This window comes from Bombina bombina, chromosome 1, assembly GCF_027579735.1.
Source record: "Bombina bombina isolate aBomBom1 chromosome 1, aBomBom1.pri, whole genome shotgun sequence".
Classification (NCBI taxonomy): Eukaryota; Metazoa; Chordata; class Amphibia; order Anura; family Bombinatoridae; genus Bombina; species Bombina bombina.
The window spans coordinates 1,378,606,002-1,378,621,255 of NC_069499.1; positions in this window are offsets into that span (position 1 = coordinate 1,378,606,002).

Here is a 15,254-nt window from a genome sequence, read left to right on the forward strand (position 1 = left end):
TAAACCTGCATACTGTCCTGTGAAACAATTCTAGTTCCGCAATTTCCTAGTGTACATTTTTAAAAGTATCTAAGGTAGTGAGTTCCACAATTTTATTGCTCTTAAAGTGAAAAAAGCTTCTGTTGCAGAAGATTAAATCTCCTTTCCTCCAGCCTTAAATAATGTCCTCTTGTCACAAACCATTTTCTTGGAATAAACAGAGCTTCTGCCATCTCTGTATATGGGCCTTGAATATATTCATATAAAGTAATTATATGACCTCTCAAGCACCTTTTTCTAGAGAAAACAGACCAAGTGTGACTAACCTCTCCTCATAGCTCAAATTCTCTATTCCCCTTATTAGCTCTGTAGCCCTTCAGCAATGTCTATTTTTGAGATTGGTCCCCAGAACTACACGCCATACTAAGGTGAGGTCTTACCAGGGATTTATATAGTGACAGAATTATGCTTTCTTCCCTTGCATCAATGCCTCTTTTAATACATGCTAGTATCTTATTAGCCTTAGAAGCCACTGCCCTGCATGGTGCACACATCTTTAGCTTCTTATCTATTACTACTCCTCCTTAATCCCTTTCCTGCTCTGTTTTGCTAAGTCTAGTACCATTTAAATAATAGATTGCCTGCTTATTTTTTTTGTGTGTGCGTTATACGAGAGTGTGTGGTATGTGTGTGTTTTATGAGAGTATGTGTGGTGTGTGTGTGTTGTATGAGGCTGTGTGTGTGTTGTATGAGAGCCTGTGTGGTGTGTGTTGTATGAGGATGTGTGTCTTGTCTGAGAGTGTGTCTTGTATGATAGTGTGTGTGGTGTGTGTTGTATGAGAGTCTGTGTGGTGTGTGTTGTATGAGAGTCTGTGTGGTGTGTGTTGTATGAGAGTCTGTGTGATGTGTGTTGTATGAGAGTCTGTGTGGTGGGTGTTGTATGAGAGCCTGTGTGGTGTGTGTTGTATGAGTGTCTGTGTGGTGTGTGTTATATGAGAGTCTGTGTGGTGTGTGTTGTATGAGAGTCTGTGTGATGTGTGTTGTATGAGAGTATGTGTGGTGGGTGTTGTATGAGAGCCTGTGTGGTGTGTGATGTATGACAGTCTGTGTGGTGTGTGATGTATGACAGTCTGTGTGTGTGTTGTATGAGAGTCTGTGTGGTGTGTGTTGTATGAGAGTCTGTGTGTTGTGTGTTGTATGACAGTCTCTGTGTGTGTTGTATGAGAGTCTGTGTGGTGTGTGTTGTATGAGAGTCTGTGTGGTGTGTGTTGTATGAGAGTCTGTGTGGTGTGTGTTGTATGGCAGTCTGTGTGGTGTGTGTTGTATGACAGTCTGTGTGTGTGTTGTATGACAGTCTCTGTGTGTGTTGTATGACAGTCTCTGTGTGTGTTGTATGAGAGTCTGTGTGTGTGTTGTATGAGAGTCTGTGTGGTGTGTGTTGTATGACAGTCTGTGTGGTGTGTGTTGTATGACAGTCTGTGTGTGTGTTGTATGACAGTCTGTGTGTGTGTTGTATGACAGTCTCTGTGTGTGTTGTATGACAGTCTCTGTGTGTGTTGTATGAGAGTCTGTGTGTGTGTTGTATGAGAGTCTGTGTGTGTGTTGTATGACAGTCTGTGTGTGTGTTGTATGAGAGTCTGTGTGTGTGTTGTATGACAGTCTCTGTGTGTGTTGTATGACAGTCTCTGTGTGTGTTGTATGAGAGTCTGTGTGTGTGTTGTATGAGAGTCTGTGTGTGTGTTGTATGAGAGTCTGTGTGTTTGTGTTATTACCTTTTACAACACTTTCAAGTTTGACTACAATAAGGAATAAAATATATATACATTTTAGTCACTTTTCCAACAATTCCAGATATCTTGTTGTATATTACTTCAGAAATGTTCAGACATTGAGGCCCATTTATCAAGCTCCGTATGGAGCTTGTGGGCCCGTGTTTCTGGCGAATCTTCAGACTCGCCAGAAACAGCAGTTATGAAGCAGCGGTCTAAAGACCTCTGCTCCATAACCCTGTCCGCCTGCTCTGAGCAGGCAGACTGGAATCGCCACAATTCAACACGATCGAGTACGATCGGGTTGATTGACACCTCCCTGCTGGCGGACGATTGGCCGCGAGTCTGCAGGGGGCGGCATTGCACCAGCAGCTCTTGTGAGCTGCTGGTGCAATGCTGAATACGGAGAGCGTATTGCTCTCCGCATTCAGCGATGTCTGTCGGACCTGATGCGCACTGTCGGATCAGGTCAGACAGACATTTGGTAAATAGGTCTCCAAGCATAAAAATAGGGTTGCGAAGATATTTAGTATCATAGCACTGGGTCTTAGTTTGGGTTCCATTCCAGCCCCTTTACAGCTAGTAATTCATAAGCACTAATTTTTTTTCTTGGATACCAATAACACATAGGCTGATGATTTAACCATTTATGCCAGTAATATGCAGAAATCCAGTCATTTAACCCCCTAGTAAACAAGCAATTATTTGTTATCCCCTTTTGTGCCAGTTACACATAAAACAATCATTCAAACACATTGGGGCCGATTCATCATCGGTCTGTCCGACATGATCCACTCAGCGCATCATGTCCGACAGACATCGATGAATGCCGAAAGCATACGCTGTCAGCATTTATCATTGCAAAGGCAGTTCTGGTGAACTGCTTGTGCAATGCAGCCCCCTGCAAATTTGCCGCTAGCAGGGGGTGTCAATCAGCCCGATCGTATAGGATTCGGTGGATTGATGTCTTAAGACCGCTGCTTCATAACTGCTGTTTTCGGGAGCCATTCGGAGCTTGATAATTTGGCCTCGTGTGCAAGTAGGGACCATAATTTTTAACCTTTTTTTAACAGTGCTACATTGAGCAATTATTTATTGTCAGCTACACAAAGAATGCTGATTTTTGCACGTAGTGCTACTTAACTGTTCTTCTCTGACCTCTTAAAGGGCTATTATAGTGAAACAAATGATATGCTCTAATTTGTTAGAATATGTCATTTTATCACAGTTAACCCTGTAAATCTATGTGTTTAACCCCACAAAGGCAAAGTAATGCCACTAAACGGATCAGCAGAACTAGATGCACAGCTGGGTTGCATGACTAAAGCAACGGTTTATGCTCTGGACTCACAGTTCTCTGCGGCTCCCACAAAGTAATTTACCTTTGTGTTTAACAATTTTGCAGGGGTGAAACATGCAGAGTTGCAGGGTCAATAGTGATAAAATTGCATACTGTAACAAATGAGAGCATGAAATGTTTTCACTATAATGACCCTTTAATTTCGTCATTCAAGAAAACACAAGACTGAAGCCTCAGTGATTTACAATTATGGTCACCATCAGAAGCTAATGACACTGTACTTGTGCAATAATGCATACTGGACATCTTGAAGAAACACCTGGCACCTGGTAACCCCAGAGTTAGTGAATTGCTGCTATGTTTTATATTTAATAGGAAATACTATGGCATTTAAGAAAAGCAATGCACATACATTAAAGGGACACTGTACCCAAATTTTTTCTTTTGTAATTCAGATAGAGCATGCAATTTTAAGCAACTTTCTAAATTACTCCTATTATCAATTTTTCTTCATTCTCTTGCTATCATTATTTGAAAAAGAAGGCATCTAAGCTTTTTTTTGGTTTCAGTACTCTGGACAGCACTTTTTTATTGGTGGATGAATTTATCCACCAATCAGCAAGGATAACCCAGGTTGTTCACCAAAAATGGGCCGGCATCTATACTTACATTCTTGCATTTCAAATAAAGATACCAAGAGAATGAAGAAAATTTGATAATAGGAGTAAATTAAAAAGTTGCTTAAAATTTCATGCTCAATCTGAATCACAAAAGAAAATTTTTGGGTACAGTGTCCCTTTAATGCATATTTCTGACATATGCAGCGGTGGCTCTAGACCTTACCCTAAAAAACTTGCCTCAGTGATATATATATATAAAAGATGGCGGTTGCTAATATTGAGCTTTGGGTATCACAATAATGTTGCAGCACCACCAATTCTCAAAGGTGGAAACAGCTATAAAGTTACCATTTATACCTTAATCCGTTGGGCCTTTCTAGAAAAATGACAAAGGAAAATTAAAGGAAATGGGATTTAAATAAGAGAAAATTAGTTGTACAAAATTATGACTAATCAGTGTTCACCAGTAGAAAACTGCAACTTATATATATCTTTCAGGAAACCTTTCTTACGGCTAGATTTGGAGTTTTGTCGGTAACGACCCGAAAAACTAACGCCGGCTTTTTTCTGGCCGCACCATAAAAATAACTCTGGTATTGAGAGTCCACATAAAGGCTGCGTTAGGCTCCAAAAAAGGAGCGTAGAGCATTTTTAACGCAGCTTCAACTCTCAATACCAGAGTTGTTTACGGACGCGGCCAGCCTCAAAAACGTGCTCGTGCACGATTCCCCCATAGGAAACAATGGGTCTGTTTGAGCTGAAAAAAAACCTAACACCTGCAAAAAAGCCGCGTTCAGCTCTTAACGCAGCCCCATTGTTTGCTATGGGGAAACACTTCCTACGTCTGCACCTAACACTCTAACATGTACCCCGAGTCTAAACACCCCTAACCTTACACTTATTAACCCCTAATCTGCCGCCCCCGCTATCGCTGACACCTGCATTTTATTTTTAACCCCTAATCTGCCGCTCCGTAAACCGCCGCTACTTACATTATCCCTATGTACCCCTAATCTGCTGCCCCTAACACCGCTGACCCCTATATTATATTTATTAACCCCTAATCTGCCCCCCTCAACGTCGCCTCCACCTGCCTACACTTATTAACCCCTAATCTGCCGAGCGGACCGCACCGCTATTATAATAAAGTTATTAACCCCTAATCCGCCTCACTAACCCAATAATAAATAGTTTTAACCCCTAATCTGCCCTCCCTAACATCGCCGACACCTAACTTCAATTATTAACCTCTAATCTGCCGACCGGAGCTCACCGCTATTCTAATAAATGTATTAACCCCTAAAGCTAAGTCTAACCCTAACACTAACACCCCCCTAAATTAAATATAATTTTAATCTAACGAAATTAATTAACTCTTATTAAATAAATTATTCCTATTTAAAGGTAAATACTTACCTGTAAAATAAACCCTAATATAGCTACAATATAAATTATAATTACATTGTAGCTATTTTAGGATTAATATTTATTTTACAGGCAACTTTGTAATTATTTTAACCAGGTACAATAGCTATTAAATAGTTAAGAACTATTTAATAGTTACAAAATTACCTGTAAAATAAATCCTAACCTAAGTTACAATTAAACCTAACACTATACTATCATTAAATTAATTAAATAAAATACCTACAATTACCTACAATTAAACCTAACAATACACTATCAATACATTAATTAAATACAATATCTACAAATAACTACAATGAAATAAACTAACTAAAGTACAAAAAATAAAAAAGAACTAAGTTACAAAAAATAAAAAAATATCTACAAACATAAGAAAAATATTACAACAATTTTAAACTAATTACACCTACTCTAAGCCCCCTAATAAAACAACAAAGCCCCCCAAAATAAAAAATGCCCTACCCTATTCTAAATTACTAAAGTTAAAAGCTCTTTTACCTTACCAGCCCTGAACAGGGCCCTTTGCAGGGCATGCCCCAAGAAGTTCAGCTCTTTTGCCTGTAAAAAAAAACATACAATACCCCCCCAACATTACAACCCACCACCCACATACCCCTAATCTAACCCAAACCCCCCTTAAATAAACCTAACACTAAGCCCCTGAAGATCATCCTACCTTGTCTTCACCTCACCAGGTATCACCGATCCGTCCTGGCTCCAAAATCTTCATCCAACCCAAGCGGGGGTTGGCGATCCATCATCCGGTGGCTGAAGAGGTCCAGAAGAGGGTCCAAAGTCTTCATCCTATCCGGGAAGAAGAGGCGATCCGGACCGGCAACCATCTTGATCCAAGCGGCATCTTCTATCTTCATCCGATGACGACCACCTCCATCCTGAAGACCTCCACCACGGACCCATCTTCTTCCGGCGACGTCCAACTGAAGAATGACGGTTCCTTTAAGGGACGTCATCCAAGATGGCGTCCCTCGAATTCCGATTGGCTGATAGGATTCTATCAGCCAATCGGAATTAAGGTAGGAATATTCTGATTGGCTGATGGAATCAGGCAATCAGAATCAAGTTCAATCCGATCAGCCAATAGAATGCGAGCTCAATCTGATTGGCTGATTGGATCAGCCAATCGGATTGAACTTGATTCTGATTGGCTGATTCCATCAGCCAATCAGAATATTCCTACCTTAATTCCGATTGGCTGATAGAATCCTATCAGCCAATCGGAATTCGAGGGACGCCATCTTGGATGACGTCCCTTAAAGGAACCGTCATTCTTCAGTTGGACGTCGCCGGAAGAAGATGGGTCCGCGGTGGAGGTCTTCAGGATGGAGCCGGTCGTCATCGGATGAAGATAGAAGATGCCGCTTGGATCAAGATGGTTGCCGGTCCGGATCGCCTCTTATTCCCGGATAGGATGAAGACTTTGGACCCTCTTCTGGACTTCTTCAGTGGATGTCTAGCCCCCGCTTGGGTTGGATGAAGATATAGGAGCCAGGACGGATCGGTGATACCCGGTGAGGTGAAGACAAGGTAGGATGATCTTCAGGGGCTTAGTGTTAGGTTTATTTAAGGGGGGTTTGGGTTAGATTAGGGGTATGTGGGTGGTGGGTTGTAATGTTGGGGGGGGGTATTGTATGTTTTTTTTTACAGGCAAAAGAGCTGAACTTCTTGGGGCATGCCCCGCAAAGGGCCCTGTTCAGGGCTGGTAAGGTAAAAGAGCTTTTAACTTTAGTAATTTAGAATAGGGTAGGGCATTTTTTATTTTGGGGGGCTTTGTTGTTTTATTAGGGGGCTTAGAGTAGGTGTAATTAGTTTAAAATTGTTGTAATATTTTTCTTATGTTTGTAAATATTTTTTTATTTTTTGTAACTTAGTTCTTTTTTATTTTTTGTACTTTAGCTAGTTTATTTAATTGTATTTATTTGTAGGAATTGTATTTAATTAATTTATTGATAGTGTAGTGTTAGGTTAATTATAGGTAATTGTAGGTAGTTTATTTAATTAATTTATTGATAGTGTAGTGTTAGGTTTAATTGTAACTTAGGTTAGTATTTATTTTACAGGTAATTTTGTAATTATTTTAACTATTTAATAGCTATTGTACCTGGTTAAAATAAATACAAAGTTACCTGTAAAATAAATATTAATCCTAAAATAGCTATAATATAATTATAATTTATATTGTAGCTATATTAGGATTTATTTTACAGGTAAGTATTTATCTTTAAATAGGAATAATTTATTTAATAAGAGTTAATTAATTTCGTTAGATGTAAATTATATTTAATTTAGGGGGGTGTTAGTGTTAGGGTTAGACTTAGCTTTAGGGGTTAATACATTTATTAGAGTAGCGGTGAGCTCCAGTCGGCAGATTAGGGGTTAATAATTGAAGTTAGGTGTCGGCGATGTTAGGGAGGGCAGATTAGGGGTATACTATTTATTATAGGGTTAGTGATGCGGATTAGGGGTTAATAACTTTATTATAGTAGCGCTCAGGTCCGCTCGGCAGATTAGGGGTTAATAAGTGTAGGCAGGTGGAGGTGACGTTGTGGGGGGCAGATTAGGGGTTAATAAATATAATATAGGGGTCGGCGGTGTTAGGGGCAGCAGATTAGGGGTACATAAGGATAACGTAGGTGGCGGCGCTTTGCGGTCGGCAGATTAGGGGTTAATAAGTGTAGGCAGATGGAGGCGATGTTGAGGGGGGCAGATTAGGGGTTAATAAATATAATACAGGGGTCGGCGGTGTTAGGGGGAGCAGATTAGGGATACATAAGGATAACGTAGGTGGCGGTCGGCAGATTAGGGGTTAAAAAAAATTATTCGAGTGTCGGCGATGTGGGGGGACCTCGGTTTAGGGGTACATAGGTAGTTTATGGGTGTTAGTGTACTTTAGAGTACAGTAGTTAAGAGCTTTAGAAACCGGCGTTAGCCCAGAAAGCTCTTAACTACTGACTTTTTTCCTGCGGCTGGAGTTTTGTCGTTAGATGTCTAACGCTCACTTCAGAAACGACTCTAAATACCAGAGTTAGAAAAATCCCATTGAAAAGATAGGATACGCAATTGACGTAAGGGGATCTGCGGTATGGAAAAGTCGCGGCTGAAAAGTGAGCGTTAGACACTATTTTGAGTGACTCCAAATACCGGCGGTAGCCTAAAACCAGCGTTAGGAGCCTCTAACGCTGGTTTTCACGGCTAACGCCAAACTCCAAATCTAGGTCTTAGAACCTACAACCAGCACTGGTCATACAATCATAAAGAGTATACTAGACCTCGGAACAAGTGCATTGAAGCACTTCTCTTTATTAGAGCTCCCAAACATCTCTTTAATGTGCAGGAGCATCCTAAATTGTGATCTCCAGTACTGCTGTTTTTATTTATGTCTTCGTTTTTCTCCAAAACCATCCAAATCCCACCTGGAATGTCCAACCCCTCGTAGCATCCATATGATGCCTTGTACGTTTCACCCTAGTACTTTTTTAATATATTACACATTTTATCATAACCTTTTCACTGTGTAATATCACACCTGGTATGTTGTTCTTTGGCATATTCAAATCTCTATATCTACACAGTATCTAGCAGACTCTGCAGTCGCACCTGACACTGTCAGGCAATAAATAGCACAAACATGTTTAGTTCCAGCACAAATTAATTGGACGTCTTGCATAAACTACACTCTATATATGCTTTCGTCCCTCATCTTTAACTGCAGCTATGACACAACTCCATAACAAATCAGTAATGCTAGCTGGTAATACCTCAGCCTCTTGGTCCCATTTACTTTATTTGTGTTATATATCATTTCATATGTTTTTCCCTCTTGTATTTCTTTGATTGCTATTCCTGCGAGCCCTGTTAACCTCTGCGAATATTCTAAGGGGTGAAAGGACTACTACTATGTTAGTCTGCTATACTAAGGAAAACAGAGAACACCCTCTACAGGTGGGATTTACACACCTGAACGTAACAGATGAGACTGCTGATGAAATATATTTTCTTTGCAGCACATGCAACTTGTAAACTCATGACTTGCCCTAATATCTGCCTGATTTGGCCTAATGTAGCAATATTCCTAATTAAGGTATTTGTTTGCAAAACAGGTGGAAATTTATTGTGCATAAAGGGAGTTCATATAGGTAACCAATCAGAAATAAGCTAGACAGTATACAATTCAGCATCATGGGGAGAAAGATAAGTTTATACATTGGCCTTGCTAGGCCAACTGCCTACTTTAGCCATATAGAGTGACCTTTCCAAAAAAGATTGCTTACTTTCATTTTGATGACTAAGAGGATACAGTTCCTGAAAAAATAGGTAGATGTAAAATAACAACCCAACAGCATAGTTTTATAAACAAAGTCCAGAAAATTTGTTCCATTATCAAACATTAGCCAGTATAGTAAACTTCTGAAGAATCAAATGTTTTCGGAAAAGGTCTTAGTTTGGAAGTAATCAAATAGCCTTGGCCTTGGAACAAGGTATTCTTGAATTTAGTGGTTTCTAATAATAGAGGCTAGAAAACAACTATGTGAATTTATTATGACTCCTCACTGGAATCTCCCAGCCTCCCTATTTCAGATAATGTTGATGATGAATCCTATATTCTGCAGCTAAATAATGTAGTTGTGATATATCTTGGTGCACCAGGACAACGTTAGCTAGAAAAGTGATAAAAAATCCCTTTGAGTAATAATAATGTCAGGTTGGGTAAGGTCCGGAATCAGACCCAAATGCTAGAGTGAACTCAAATAACACTCTAGCACACTGAGTATAACCCAGGACATGACCCCACGACAACTTCTATAAAACAAGGTACTCACACAGAGGGTCAAGAGGTTCTTGTGGTTCTGGATAGTAGTACTGGGTCTCTTGATAGAAGGAGGAGTGGGATCAGGAATAGGCAAAGTCAGTTCAGCAGAGTTCGGCAACTTGTAATCAGGCAGTTTAGGGTTAAACAATAGAATAGTCAATTCAGCAGAGTTTGGCAACTTGTAATCAGGCAGTTTAGGGTTAACCAATAGAGTAGTCAGTTCAGCAGAGTTTGGCAACTTGTAATCAGGCAGTTTAGGGTTAAACAATAGAATAGTCAGTTCAGCAGAGTTTGGGAACTTATAAACAGGTAGTTCAGGGTTAACCAATAGAGTAGTCAGTTCAGCAGAGTTTGGCAACTTGTAATCAGGCAATTCAGGGTTAACCAATAGAGTAGTCAGTTCAGCAGAGTTTGGCAACTTGTAATCAGGCAATTCAGGGTTAACCAATAGAGTAGTCAGTTCAGCAGAGTTTGGCAACTTATAAACAGGCAGTTCAGGGTTAACCAATAGAGTAGTCAGTTCAGCAGAGTTTGGCAACTTATAAACAGGCAGTTCAGGGTTAACCAATAGAGTAGTCAGTTCAGCAGAGTTTGGCAACTTGTAATCAGGCAGTTTAGGGTTAACCAATAGAGTAGTCAGTCCAGCAGTGTTTGGCAGCTTGTAATCAGGCAGTTCAGGGTTAACCAATAGAGTAGTCAGTTCAGCAGAGTTTGGCAACTTGTAATCAGGCAGTTTAGGGTTAACCAATAGAGTAGTCAGTTCAGCAGAGTTTGGCAACTTGTAATCAGGCAGTTCAGGGTTAACCAATAGAGTAGTCAGTTCAGCAGAGTTTGGCAACTTGTAATCAGGCAGTTTAGGGTTAACAAATAGAGTAGTCAGTTCAGCAGAGTTTGGCAACTTGTAATCAGGCAGTTTAGGGTTAACCAATAGAGTAGTCAGTTCAGCAGAGTTTGGCAACTTGTAATCAGGCAGTTCAGGGTTAACCAATAGAGTAGTCAGTTCAGCAGAGTTTGGCAACTTGTAATCAGGCAGTTTAGGGTTAACCAATAGAGTAGTCAGTTCAGCAGTGTTTGGCAACTTGTAATCAGGCAGTTCAGGGTTAAGCAATAGAGTAGTCAGTCCAGCAGTGTTTGGCAGCTTGTAATCAGGCAGTTCAGGGTTAACCAATAGAGTAGTCAGTTCAGCAGAGTTTGGCAGCTTGTAATCAGGCAGTTCAGGGTTAAGCAATAGAGTAGTCAGTTCAGCAGAGTTTGGCAACTTGTAATCAGGCAATTCAGGGTTAAGCAATAGAGTAGTCAGTTCAGCAAAGATTGGCAACTTGTAATCAGGCAGGTTAGGGTACATCTGTAGACAAGAGAAAGTACTCACAAGCTACAGGATAAAACAAACGGGCACCAGGAGATCGGGCCGCAGGACTAAGTAACCCGCCTGACGTCAGCAGAGGAGGACGGCTCAGAATGTGCGTAGCATTGCTAAGCAACGCAACACACAGGACAGAGAAGCCGGAAGAAGAGGAGCGTGGAGTGCGATCGTGACATCCATAATGAATGTATTACGTTTTTGGACATCACGCTCTCAGGTTCTGAGAATGGTCAAGTTTTGTCTAAGGTGTATTGTAAAACCCATCTCTGGCAACTCCTTAATTCATTGAAGAAAGGTTACTCCAGCCTTGGCAAGTTTCATAAAAGAAAGACCTTTATTATACCATGGTCCATACAAAAGCAACAACATTTCAGACCTATGCTAGGTCCTTAGTCATGTCTGCAAGTGTACATACAGAGGCTACCTTTATACTTGTACACAGGTGTAAGTCAACACTCATTAATTAAGCAACATCGCCACCTAGGGAGTATTATTCACATTTATTTTCATAAAGATGTTTCTTGTTTTAAAGTCACAGTGCTAAATGTGTTGTGCAGTCAGAATTTAAAACACATCAATTAAAATACATATAGCCATAATATATACAATTAAAAATAAGAAGCTGCATAGCTGATCACACATAAACAGAACAGGATACAGAAAACTGCCAACAACAAATATGGTGAGATGAATATACTGTATTTTAAAATACTGTGGTATTATTCAGTGATGCACTTAAGACCGCTGCTCTATAACTGGTCCACCTCCTCTGAGACTGTGGTCTGCAATCTGCCCGATCCTATACGATCGGGCTGATTGACACCCCTGCTAGCGTCCGATTGGCCGCGAATCTGCAGGGGGCGGCATTGCACAAGCAGTTCTGGTGAAATGCTTGTGCAATGTTAAATTCAGCGATGTCTGTCGGACACGATACGCTACTGTGTATCATGTCGGACAGACATTGATGAATTGGCCCCAGAGAATCTGTATAGAAGATCCCTCTTGAGTGATAAACTTAACAAAATAAACAATCTTCTTTTAGTGTATTTACTTTTGTAACCACTTAAAGTGCTCAATACTATGATATTTGTAAAATTATTTGCAGACATTTTTCCATTTTACAGGCTGGTGAAAAATTACAGGATGTTGCAAAAGAGGGGCTTTAAACTTTAGGAAATATACTATCACCATCTCAGCTTAGACCATTAGTACAACAACAGAATTCATGGTTGACTTGTCACAGGATGTATAGATGTGGTTATCGTAAATGTAGATATTGCACTTATGCTGGCATCACAGATTATTTCACCTCTATGATGACTGGAGAAATCTTCAACATTTATGGTTGTCTTAACTTCACCTCAGCTTATGTGATGTATTTGATTACCTGCAATCAGTGCAGGGTGCAGTACATAGGTTTGACCACTAGAGAAGCATGGTCAAGAATTAAGGAACCCTTTCAATCATAAATGTGGGAACTTCATCGACCCCTATTGTCCAAAATGTTGTTAGATTCCATCAGAAACGGTTGGATACCTTTAAATGCTGTGCCATTGAAAAAGAGGGAGAGATAGATTAAGACTATTAAACAAGTTTGACATGTTTTGGATTTTCAAGCTCAGGACACGTACAACCCTGGACTTAAATTTTGAACACAATCTGATAAATTATTGGAAGGAGATATATCATTCATTATATTGCCACCCCCTTTTTCTCTTTCTTATTAATTTTATTTTCTTCATCATTGAAATAATTATTATAATTTCCTTAGCTTCTTTCCAAAGTTTTAAGGTAAATCCGATTTTGGATTTAAATATGTGTATTGGTTTATGCATTTGCTACACTTTAATATACATTTTATGACGCGTATTAATACTGAGCACGTACTTGTATTTGTGACAGATTGTACCTTTAAAGATCTGTTTAGGAGGAGCTACTATTTGTGTACTAGCCAATTGTATTATTTTACTCCTTTTAAAGGGTTTGGTAAAGGAGAAGACCATATGGCTATGATTACGGCCACAGGACCAAAAGCGTAAACCGGTCTTCTCTTCCGACCCCTATTCGTTTGTGAATCATCCTGGACTTAACATTTTAATGTTTTTCTAATAAAGTTGATGATTTTAAGGATGGCAAGCGGCATGTCTTTTGTTATAAGTAAAATACGCATCTCTCATATCTATGCAGGGGAGTCAATTTAAAAAAAAGTCTCTAAGAAGTTGGATGTTGTCCATTTTAATGTGTAGGTAGGAAACATAAGAGATGAGCTTTTTGAAGGTGATTTTTAATTTTAATAGAAAATATAACTTATAAATCTGCTGTTTTAATCTCATGGGCAAATAAGAATTTACAAATAAATCTATTATTAGATGGGATACTGTGTGTAAAACCCTGAGGTGATGAGGGACTAATTTTGTGATAATTAGGTAAATTCTGCCACCTAATCTTTTTTGGGGACAAAGTGTTTTTTAAAATGAGGATAAAAAAAGAATACATTTAGTGTTCCTCTTGAACAAAATAGTCGAAGGCAGGTAGGAAAGAGGAGCATTCTGGGTCTTAGACAGGGTAATTTGGTGAATGAGCAACTGGAAAAACAACCTCTGCCTTTCCTGGCCCTGGAAAAAAGCCATGTTAAAAAAGGACTGAATTCAGTGAGGCTCCAGTCTCTTGAGGATGGTTCACCCTCGCTATGTGCCAGAAGTTCTCTGTCAGACATAGATCACACTTAATACATTCTGTAATTAGCTTTGGGTCTGAAGGTGAATAGTTACAACTATCCTCCACATTAAACTAAAAAATGAAGTGACTGGCCCCACAGTATCTAGCTATTTATCTTGATAAACCTTTCATGATTAATCTTATAGGTTGCAACCAGCATTAATGTCACACTCGGAAGAACAGAGTTAGGGGTTTGGAGCTCAGAGATAGAGGTGTCTGAAAGGTTTCACTGGTGAGTTAAAAGGGGCCAGTGGAATGTGTTTCTCTGGTATAATTCCCCTTTTAGGCATTATGGCAGACATAAAGAAAACAAGTTTATTGAACAGATATAATAATCAGCAGGAGACTCAGGACTTGGATGCTGTGCAGCAGGAGACACCAAGGCCTTGGACAGTTGAGTGTACACTGGAACAGGGTCTATGCCTTGGCAGGTGAGCATATACTGAAAATCAACAACTCAGCAGGATGCAGGTCAGAGGCACAAACAAAAGGTGTAACCACAATGCAGGACAGGGAGGAGACTGTAAAGTAGCATTTTATAGTGATACTAATTGGATAACTGCCTTCAGCTGGCAGGCCGGTGGAGCCAGCAAGCCAGCCAGAGCAGGCAGTAGGACTCAGATACTATCAAACTGAGCAAAAGCTCTTGGTTAGCTCAGAGGGTAAAGCCACAAGACATACGAGAAAAAAGACCCAAGATCAATCCTGGGCAGGGGCATAACTATTAACCATAATTTTTTTTATTATTTTATTTGACTATTAAACTAAATCAAGGGGATATAAACATTAAGGGGTTGATTCCTTTCCTTACTTACCTGTTTACCCCAAAACAGGTCCATGTTTATCAAGTTTTAATGATTGCTGTTAAAAAGATAAAAACATTTCACTGCTGGGAACATTTCTGATCGGATTCCAGATAGTGGGAAAATCTCCCATACGATACATACATAGCAAAGGTTTTGGCAATCACAATCCTTCCAACCACAAATTAACAAACACACACGGACAACAAAATAGTCACATCAAATTCAAGATACAAAGAGTGTTGATAAACGAATAATAAATTAACAACGCTATTGGACAACCATAGACACATGCACAGCCCCAAAAAACAAGATGGCGATGCTCATGTTAAAAATAGCAAAAACTGGTTTTAAAGATGATTAAAGCACCAAAAATAACAAAATACGTCATCAACATCACACCCACAACTATCAAATATTAGTTGACACAAATGTATTTATTAAAG